Source organism: Alosa sapidissima, chromosome 17 (genome assembly GCF_018492685.1).
Source record: "Alosa sapidissima isolate fAloSap1 chromosome 17, fAloSap1.pri, whole genome shotgun sequence".
NCBI classification, from domain to species: domain Eukaryota; kingdom Metazoa; phylum Chordata; class Actinopteri; order Clupeiformes; family Clupeidae; genus Alosa; species Alosa sapidissima.
Window position 1 is genome coordinate 24953941 of NC_055973.1, and position 8360 is coordinate 24962300.

General features: G+C 47.6%; 1 protein-coding gene across 7 annotated transcripts in view; it reads right to left on the reverse strand.

The window, feature by feature from the left end:
• Positions 1–7823, reverse strand: part of LOC121688021 (cadherin-10-like) — a 47435-nt gene extending 39612 nt beyond the window's left edge. For 5 of the 7 annotated variants that reach the window (XM_042067316.1, XM_042067314.1, XM_042067315.1 and 2 more), the window contains exon 1: positions 7683–7823. The gene's annotated coding sequence lies outside the window, so the exon portion shown is untranslated. Of the gene's footprint in view, positions 1–7093; positions 7450–7682 lie in introns of those variants that run through there. The other 2 variants (XM_042067312.1, XM_042067313.1) reach the window with 2 other exon arrangements.
• Between the last annotated feature and the right edge of the window lie 537 nt (positions 7824–8360).

The window sequence follows — 8360 nt, forward strand, 5'->3', positions numbered from 1 at the left end:
TGCATTCATTACTCCCCAAACACACACACACACATTCATTACGCCCCTCATAGAGGTTGACGTGGGGTGGGGGGTGCTGAACCACATTCATAATATTGGCACGTTTCTTTTTGTTCCACCATTCAAATAATAAAAAAGAAAGAAAGACAGGATGGAGAGAAAAGAGAGGGAGAGAAAAGATAGGAGAGAGGAACAATGTCATCTGATGCATTTGAATGAACAAAGACACTTGAGGCTTTTTTTTTGTCCTCCGCACAAATTAGTATTATGGTTCCATTGATGAGACAGAAACACCAGATGCCAATGAATATAATCCAATGAATACAAATCTAATGATTCAGCTAATGAGATGTAAAGGGGAAGAGAGAGAGAGAGAAAAAAAACACAGGGATTATGCAGGGCAGCACGAATTAAAAGAGTGGAATCAAGCACTGTAGTCACGTTAGCACACCAAATAAAAACTCTCTCACTCTCCCTCTCGCAGTACCAATTAGAGAGAGGCTCCCAGTGGGCAAATACTCTGATAAAAGTCCTAGGATCCAGCTAGCATGAATAAGCTAAAGAATTTCATACCGCATCTCTCTGTCCCTCGACAGCTTTGAGAAACTCGTTCAGAGGACAGCTACTGGAGAATGGCACCAGCTGAAGTCTGGACACAATGGCATTTAAAAGACTGAAGAATGAGCACTGACAAGAGACTGGCCTAAGTGGCGTGAAATTTAGAGGGACGGTCAGACGCTTGGCCGCGTCATTGTTCAGCTGAGGCCGGCCCATCTGCGTCGTCTGTTGTGTACATCATAATGAGCTGGACTAATGGCCCGAGTCTTTCCCCCGTGCACGCACCGGCCCCATCGCCTAGCCCTCAGCCCGGGGCTTTAAGCATATGGGTCCGTTTAGCTTCGAAAAAAATGCTCCTGATCGCCACCGGATCAAAAGACAGGCCCCTGCCTGATGACCTTGAGTGGGCGGCCCCAGCTGGCCTGAGTCGCGTCTCCGTGGCGTACGGCGCACGTACGAATGCTTGTCTGGAAAGGTCCGACTCTGTCCTGCCTGTCAGGCGATTCCTCTGATCTCCGCCAGCTCAGATCGTCGTAACCGCGGTAACCGACCGACTCGTTATTCCTGACGTTGGGCAGCTCCATTTCAAAGCATCTCAATTCTTTTCTACACTATTACCATAATTGAGCCGGGATCAAAAGATCTCTCTCCCGCTCGACACTGTTCCCCTCCCACCCCACCCAAACGCAGCAGTGCCCTTCCTCCCCCCCCACTGCCCCACGGGCCAGTCTTGGCGCTGTTTACTCTGACCGAGTGTGTATTCTTTTGTTTTGTTTATGACACATTTCACAGTAACAGGTTCCTCGTTGTGCCATCATTGTGTGTGAAACTCGACTGCAGAGGGTTTAAGGGCTCTCAGAGTGGTGCTTGCATCCTACATGCATACACCCACACACACATACACACATGCGCACACACACGCACACACACGCACACACACGCGCGCGCATACACACACACACACTCACAGAAACGGACACGCTGGAGGATAAGTGGGAAGTGAAGGCAGGCCTCCTCCCTGTCCAGATAGGAGATATATTTTCCTCCCTGCAGAGATGGGGAAACTTGCAGGGTGCCAATAAGCCTTAAGCTGATAAAGTGTTTTTTTCTCTCCTCTTATCGCCTCTCCATGAGCCTGCAAGCTGCTATGGGTGACAGTAGCATTCCGGAAAAGACCGCGGGAATGTGTGCGGCAATTAATCTGGTCTGATTCTTGTGATTGCATTTCCTAATTATCATTCAAGGCTGTCCTTGAGATTTTAATAGCATTCTGGATATTAATCTTTGATGCAGCATGGCTATTGAGTGCTGGACCAGAGAGGCTTCTTTAAAAGTCTGCCAAACACACAGTAAAAAAGAGAAATGGTGCTAAGAAACGAAGCCGGGGAAAATCCTCACCAGATGTTCACGACTCCCACTTAATGATCTCAACTTGATTGGCGCATTAAATGCCCTAAGTGCATTAAAAAAGTTGTTTATTGAGAGGAGAGCTTGTTGTGGATGGGAAGTGTGTGTTTGTGTGTGTGTGTGTGTGTGTGTGTGTGTGTGTGTGTGTGTGTGTGTGTCTCCATCTAAGCTAAACTGCAAATTAGAGGCAGAAGAGTGAGAGCCAAGAGTATGTGTTTGCTGTTTTGTAGGCTTTGTAGATAGGTGACGATGAGCACTCACAGACACACAGAGGTGTGTGTGAATGTTTGCATGTGTGAGAGCAGGGGGGAAAAACAGTGAGAGGTGTGTGACAGGAAGCATCCGGGATGAAAATGCGCACATAGTCCTTCCGACATTGTCAGAATAAGCTGCGGGTCACATTGAAAATATATTCAAATTGTCACAGACCATTGTTTACTGAAATCATGCTCAAAAGGACTATGCGTGTATTAGGAATCCAGGAGTGCCTACATAAAAAGCCATTTTTGGTCAACACTTCACACTGCATCACCCCAACATACTCCACACTCATACGTTTTTCTCATTGTTTTCAGAGGAAGAAACACTGTGTGTTGCATTCTATATTCCTGTCTGTGGGGAATATAATAATACAGAGATGTATATGGCTGCCTAGAAGTGTGTCTGTGTGTGTGTGTGTGTGTGTGTGTGTGTCTGTGTGTGTCTGTGTGTGTGTGTGTGTGTGTGTGTGTGTGTGTGTGTGGTTGTGTGTATGTGTGTGAGTGTGTGTGTGTGTGTGTGTGTGTGTGTGTGTATGTGTGTGTGTGAGTGTGTGTGTGTGTGTGTGTGTGTGTGTGGGGGGGGGGGGGGGGGGGTGGATGAGTATGTGAACAAGTCCTCTAGAGAAATATAGTCCCGTCTGGAACACTCCTCTAAAGGGAATTCAAATCCCAAAGCTAAGCCCCAGACTGCTTCACAACCGCACACATGGACACACACAAACACATGTGGCCACACACACACACACACACACACACACACACACTTTTCATCACGCACAGATACAAAATGACATCCATAAACAGAGGTCTAACCTCACTCCACCTCTCTTTCCTCCTCCCTGTCCTCTCTCTCTCTCTTTCTCTCTGTTCCTCTCTCACGCATACACACTCCAACACTTTTTCTTAAAAAAAAAAATAAAATAAAAAAAACATGTCTTGCCTCTCTACTCACGCACTAACACTGCATTTCTACAGCCTAAGGACATGCAGTGCAGCCTACACCTTTTACTCTGTCACTGTAGACGCTTGAGTTGCCACTTCTCCAGTGCTGTAGCTGCCTCATAGAAATGAACAAAGATGTAAATAAGCTGGTGTTAAATATAATTCTGTCCGCCTACGTATTAATCTAAGACACGAATGCCATTACACAAGGTCATGCAAAGCGTGAGAGAAACATCACAACACCAGAAAAAGCCACACGAAGAGAGACACGGAGAGAAAGATTGAGGGATAGACAGACAGACTGGAAATATAAGCAAAGAGGGGGGCGGGGGGGGGAGCGAGAGAGAGAGAGAAAATGTGTATAGTCATTGTGAAACATTGATGGCTTTCTTTGTTGCATGTCATACTCCGTGCCTCACATTAACTATTCAGCAAGGCCAGGCTTTGACGGGAGTGGCAACTGACACACACATACACACACATAACACACACACACACAGACACACACACACACACTTGCATGCACAGAACCACAACCACATATCGCTAGCCTCTAACTTCTTCCCGTTCCAAAGTGAATGGTTAAGTGCTCTCTCTCGCCTTCTCTCTCTCTCTCTCTTTCTCACTCTGGCTGAGTGTGTGCGTGTTTGTGTGTGTGTGTTTGTGTGTGTCGGGGTGTAATGAAGTCAAGGAATGAATAAGTAAGGAAGGGAAGCAGGGAGTAGATGACAAACGACAGGGGGACAGACGAGACAAGGGATGCAGATGCTCCAAAAGTGCCCAGATGGACAAAGAGAAAGAGAAATGAGGAGAGAGAGAGAGAGAGGGAGAGAGAGAGGGAGAGAGAGAGGGAAAGATAGTAAAGGGAAGGGAGGCAGTAGGGGAAACAAGACAACTAGAGAAAGACAGGCACAGATGACAGGTAGTAAAGGGGGATGAGACAGAGAGAGAAGAAGAAAAATACAGGTGTGAATTAAGTAGAGGAAGAAAAGAACAAGTCATGCACACAGCACACACACACACAACGCACAGCAACAGAGGAACCGAGGTGAACACATAGGCAGCTTAGAAAACAGACACATACATGACGAAGCAGGAAAAGAGATGAAATTCATGTGTTTGTGTACGTGAGGGACAGAAAGAAGAAGAGGCAGAGAGAGAGTTGCAGAAAGAGAGAGTGAGAGCGAGGGAGAGAAGAGGGGGATTGGCTGCTCTGCGGAGGTGTTGAGAGGTAGTGAGGAATCAGGCGACCACTTGGTGGAGCTCAAGACCTTTCATAAATCGTCAGCGCGGATGTCATATCCCATCAGCGGCCTGTACAGATGTGTTTTAATCTCCAGCATCTCCTGTTTATGCTTGTGTGTGTGTGTGTGTGTGTGTGTGTGTGTGTGTGTGTGTATGTCTGTCACTAAATGTTTTCATGTTTGAGTCTATCCCTATGTAGCATTGTGTGTGTGTGTGTGTGTATCTGTGTAAGATGAACACTCCTCTACACAGCCCGATTTTAGACCTGCATCACACACTCCAGGACGACAAAGTGCCTTTCTTCCCTGCGTGTGTCCCTGTGATTAACAATGTGCAGACGGCCCGCTATTTATTTATTCATTTAATATGTACACACATGTACACACACACACACCTACACACATGCACACACACAGATATGAAAACAGTTGGTTGTGTGTGCATGTGTGTCTGTGTGTGTGTGTGTGTGTGTGTGTTTGCACCCAGACTATTCCCATCTGTCTGTTCTTTTGACAAACACTGAGCAGATGACAGCGTGTCGGAGACGTGCACGCCAGGTTTGTCATGTTTGAGGAAGCTTATTGGCACTTAAAAGGTATTTCCATCACTGCTGTTTTAGGCACATGTTCACAGCATGATGCTGGCGATAAAGTATTCATAGTTACAGGTGGAGGCATTCCACAGGTAAAGCACCATAGAGATGCGTACTGGCACTCACAGTGAGCCTCTCCAAGACCGTGAGGATGGCAGTATAATCATTACAAATATTATTGGACAATATATAGCCTCATAACATGAGATGAATGTGTGTCCTTTGTGTGCTTGTGTGTGTGTGTGTGCGCGTGCGTGCACACCCACCAAGAGGCAAGTGTCTGGTAATTATTGGCATTGAAGGCGGGAAAGGCCGTTACATATCTGACAATAATTCAACGGACATCTGTGCGGTTAATTTGTGTTAAACAATAATGGCTCTACACAAATGACCCAGCGCACACGGCATCGGCATCAATCACCTCAGCACCATAAAGCTGTCCACAACCAGGGCGAGAGAGAGAGAGAGACAGACAGAGAGAGAGAGAGAGATGGAGGGATAGAGAGGAGAAGGAAGAGATGGAGAGTAGGGGAGCGAGGTAAGGGGACGAGAGAGAGAGGTGCAAGCATTAGAGGTGAAATAAGACATAGCTCAACTTAAATTGTTTTTTTAATTTTATTTACGTTGCCAAAACAATTGAAATGATGTGAAGGAGCTTTACAGAGCCAGAGTCTGAATCCCTCATAGCAGCAGCACTGCAACGAAGAGGGTGAGAGGAAAAAGAGGAGCCGCTGAACCAAGGGCCTCACACAGGGATGTGCTAACAGAGGCATAATTTAAGCCCCCAAAACAAGATGAGAAGTGAGACAGAGATGGAGATGGAGATGGGGGGGGGGGGGGGGGGGGGGGTTAGAGAGAGCTGAAGAGCAGGCGATGTGTTTAGTGGCCGCTTACAAAGGTTTCTCTGTCTCTCTCTCCCTCCCTCTCTCTCTATCCCCCCTCTCTCTCCCTCTCCCTCTCCATTCCTCTCTCTCTCTCTTTCTAGGTCTGTCTTCATCACTTAATCTCCAAGTCCCTCACTTTCTTTCCATTTCTTTCTGCATTGCACACACACACTCTCTCACACACACACGCGCATACATACACAAACACACACACACACACACACACACACACACACACACACACACACACACACACACACACACGATTGTCACACCTAATCTCTAAGCACTAATCATATGGCAGTTTCTCACTCACTTAGCCCTGTGAACAATCATATATCCAACTCACACACACACACAGACACATACACACACACACACACACACACACACACACACACACACACACACACACACACACACACACACACACACATAGAGAGAGTGAGAAACAGGCTGCACAGCAACATCAACAGAATCGACAGGAATGAACACCTACAGCAACACACGCCACTCATGTAACCATGTCTAGGCACCTGCTTCAGTGCTGAATGTGCAGTCACACAGAAGGCAAGTAAGATGAAGAGACAGACAGACAGACAGGCAGGCAAGCAGACAGACAGACAGAGAGGGGGAGACAGGACATGAAGAGAAAGCGCTTTGAGGGGGAAGAGGGAAAGAGTTTACAGAGACCTTGCGGCTCAGGTTCTCGCTTTGAGTCATTTCTTAGATTAGAGTTCCACATAAACCAGAGCAGAAGGATTTGGAATGGATTAGAAAGAGAGAGGGAGAGAGAGAAAAAGCAAGAGAGAGAGAGAGATGAGAAATGAAGAGGAGGTAATAGCCGCATGCTGGTGTGTTTGTGAAGAGGCACTGAGTGAGTGGAGTTCATTTCTGGAAGACATGAATTGTAAGATGACTGAAAATGGTCTTTGCCCATAAGAACAGCGTGCCATTGGTCTCAGGTGCAGCCTTAACTGAGCTTCTCTGTCTACCCTTTAGATTCCTAGATGCTTCCGGAATACATAAATAACCCAATGAAAAGAAGAATGACTGAGAGAAGGATCAAGAGAGGTGAGGAATGAGAGAGCGAGACAGAGGAAGACATGTACAGATATTTGTAGAGAAATGTATTTAAAATACACTTCCATAAAATACAAAAAAAAAAATCCTTCATATAGAAAAATACCAAAGAGACAACTCACCAGACACTGAACATGTAATTTTGACTTATACACAGAAAAAATACTTTTCCAGCTCACTCGTCCGCCACCAGCCTGGAACTAATCATGCAGCTCCTGTCGTCCGCTAACGCTCTAGACGTGATTTAGGTCCGCTGTCGTTCCCGCTTAAATCCATCAGCGTGAACTTTAATCAAATGTTTCCTGCGTGCCGAGCCGCGCTGCACCGCACCACGCCGCCAGGCTTAGGAGTGGTGGTTTTGGCGAGGTGGAGGACCACACTCTCCCCCCTGAGCTCCCAGCGGGGGGGTGGACAGAAAAAAATAAGACAGTGTCACTGCAGCCTGAGGTGGGATGGAAGGGGCCCCCGTCTTCTACCAACGGACATCAGCGGAGAAATGAGGTGTGGGAGAATAGCAGCATGTGAGAGAAGGAGACAGATACAGAGAGAGAGAGAGAGAGAGGGAGAGAGAGAGAGAGAGAGATAGAGAGATGAGGGGGGTAAGTGGGGGAGAGAGTGAGGGATAGAGACGGGACTGGGAGCAGGGAGAGGTGATGGAACGAGAGAGAGATAGAGAGATAGAGGAAGAGAGAGAGAGAGAGACGTGCTTACCTTCAGCGTTCACACTGCACCGATCCGTTGGAGCGCTGCGCGCACAGTCGTCTCAGCGTTCAAGCTCGGCTGCTCCAGTCTCCGCGCATCCCTCTCTCCCCCGTTCTTTCTCTCTTACTCTCTCTCTCTCTCAATCGCTCACTCTCGCTCCCCCTCCTCTTTCTACTGCTTCTCCTCTCTCTCTCTCCCTCTCGCTCCACTTCTCTTTGTGTGTGTGTCTCTCTCTCCCTCCCTCTTTCTCTCTCTCTCGTTGTGCGCGTGTCACTGTCCTCTCTCTCTGCTCTATACTCTCTGTGTTCTCGGGCACCCTCTGGCTTGGTCTGTCGGTGTGTGTGTGTGTGTGTGTGTGTGTGTGTGTGTGTGTGTGTGTGCTTCACTCAGTCTCTCAGCACCACTCACTCTCTCTCACACACAGACTCTCGCTCCCTCTTTTTCTCTTTTTTCACTCACTCACTCACTCACTCACTCCGTTTGCTTTCTCTCGCTCTCTCTATAGTTCAATATGCACTCTCCTGCCCACCCACTTCACACACTCTTCCTCTCTCTCTCTCTCTCCTCTCTCTCTCTCTCTCTCTCTCTCTCCTCTCTCTCTCTCTCTCTCTCTCTCTCAGGCAGAGGGGACTGGGTTCTGATTGGCTGCCACTCACAAGTCTCTGATAAAAAAGGGGGGGGGGGGGA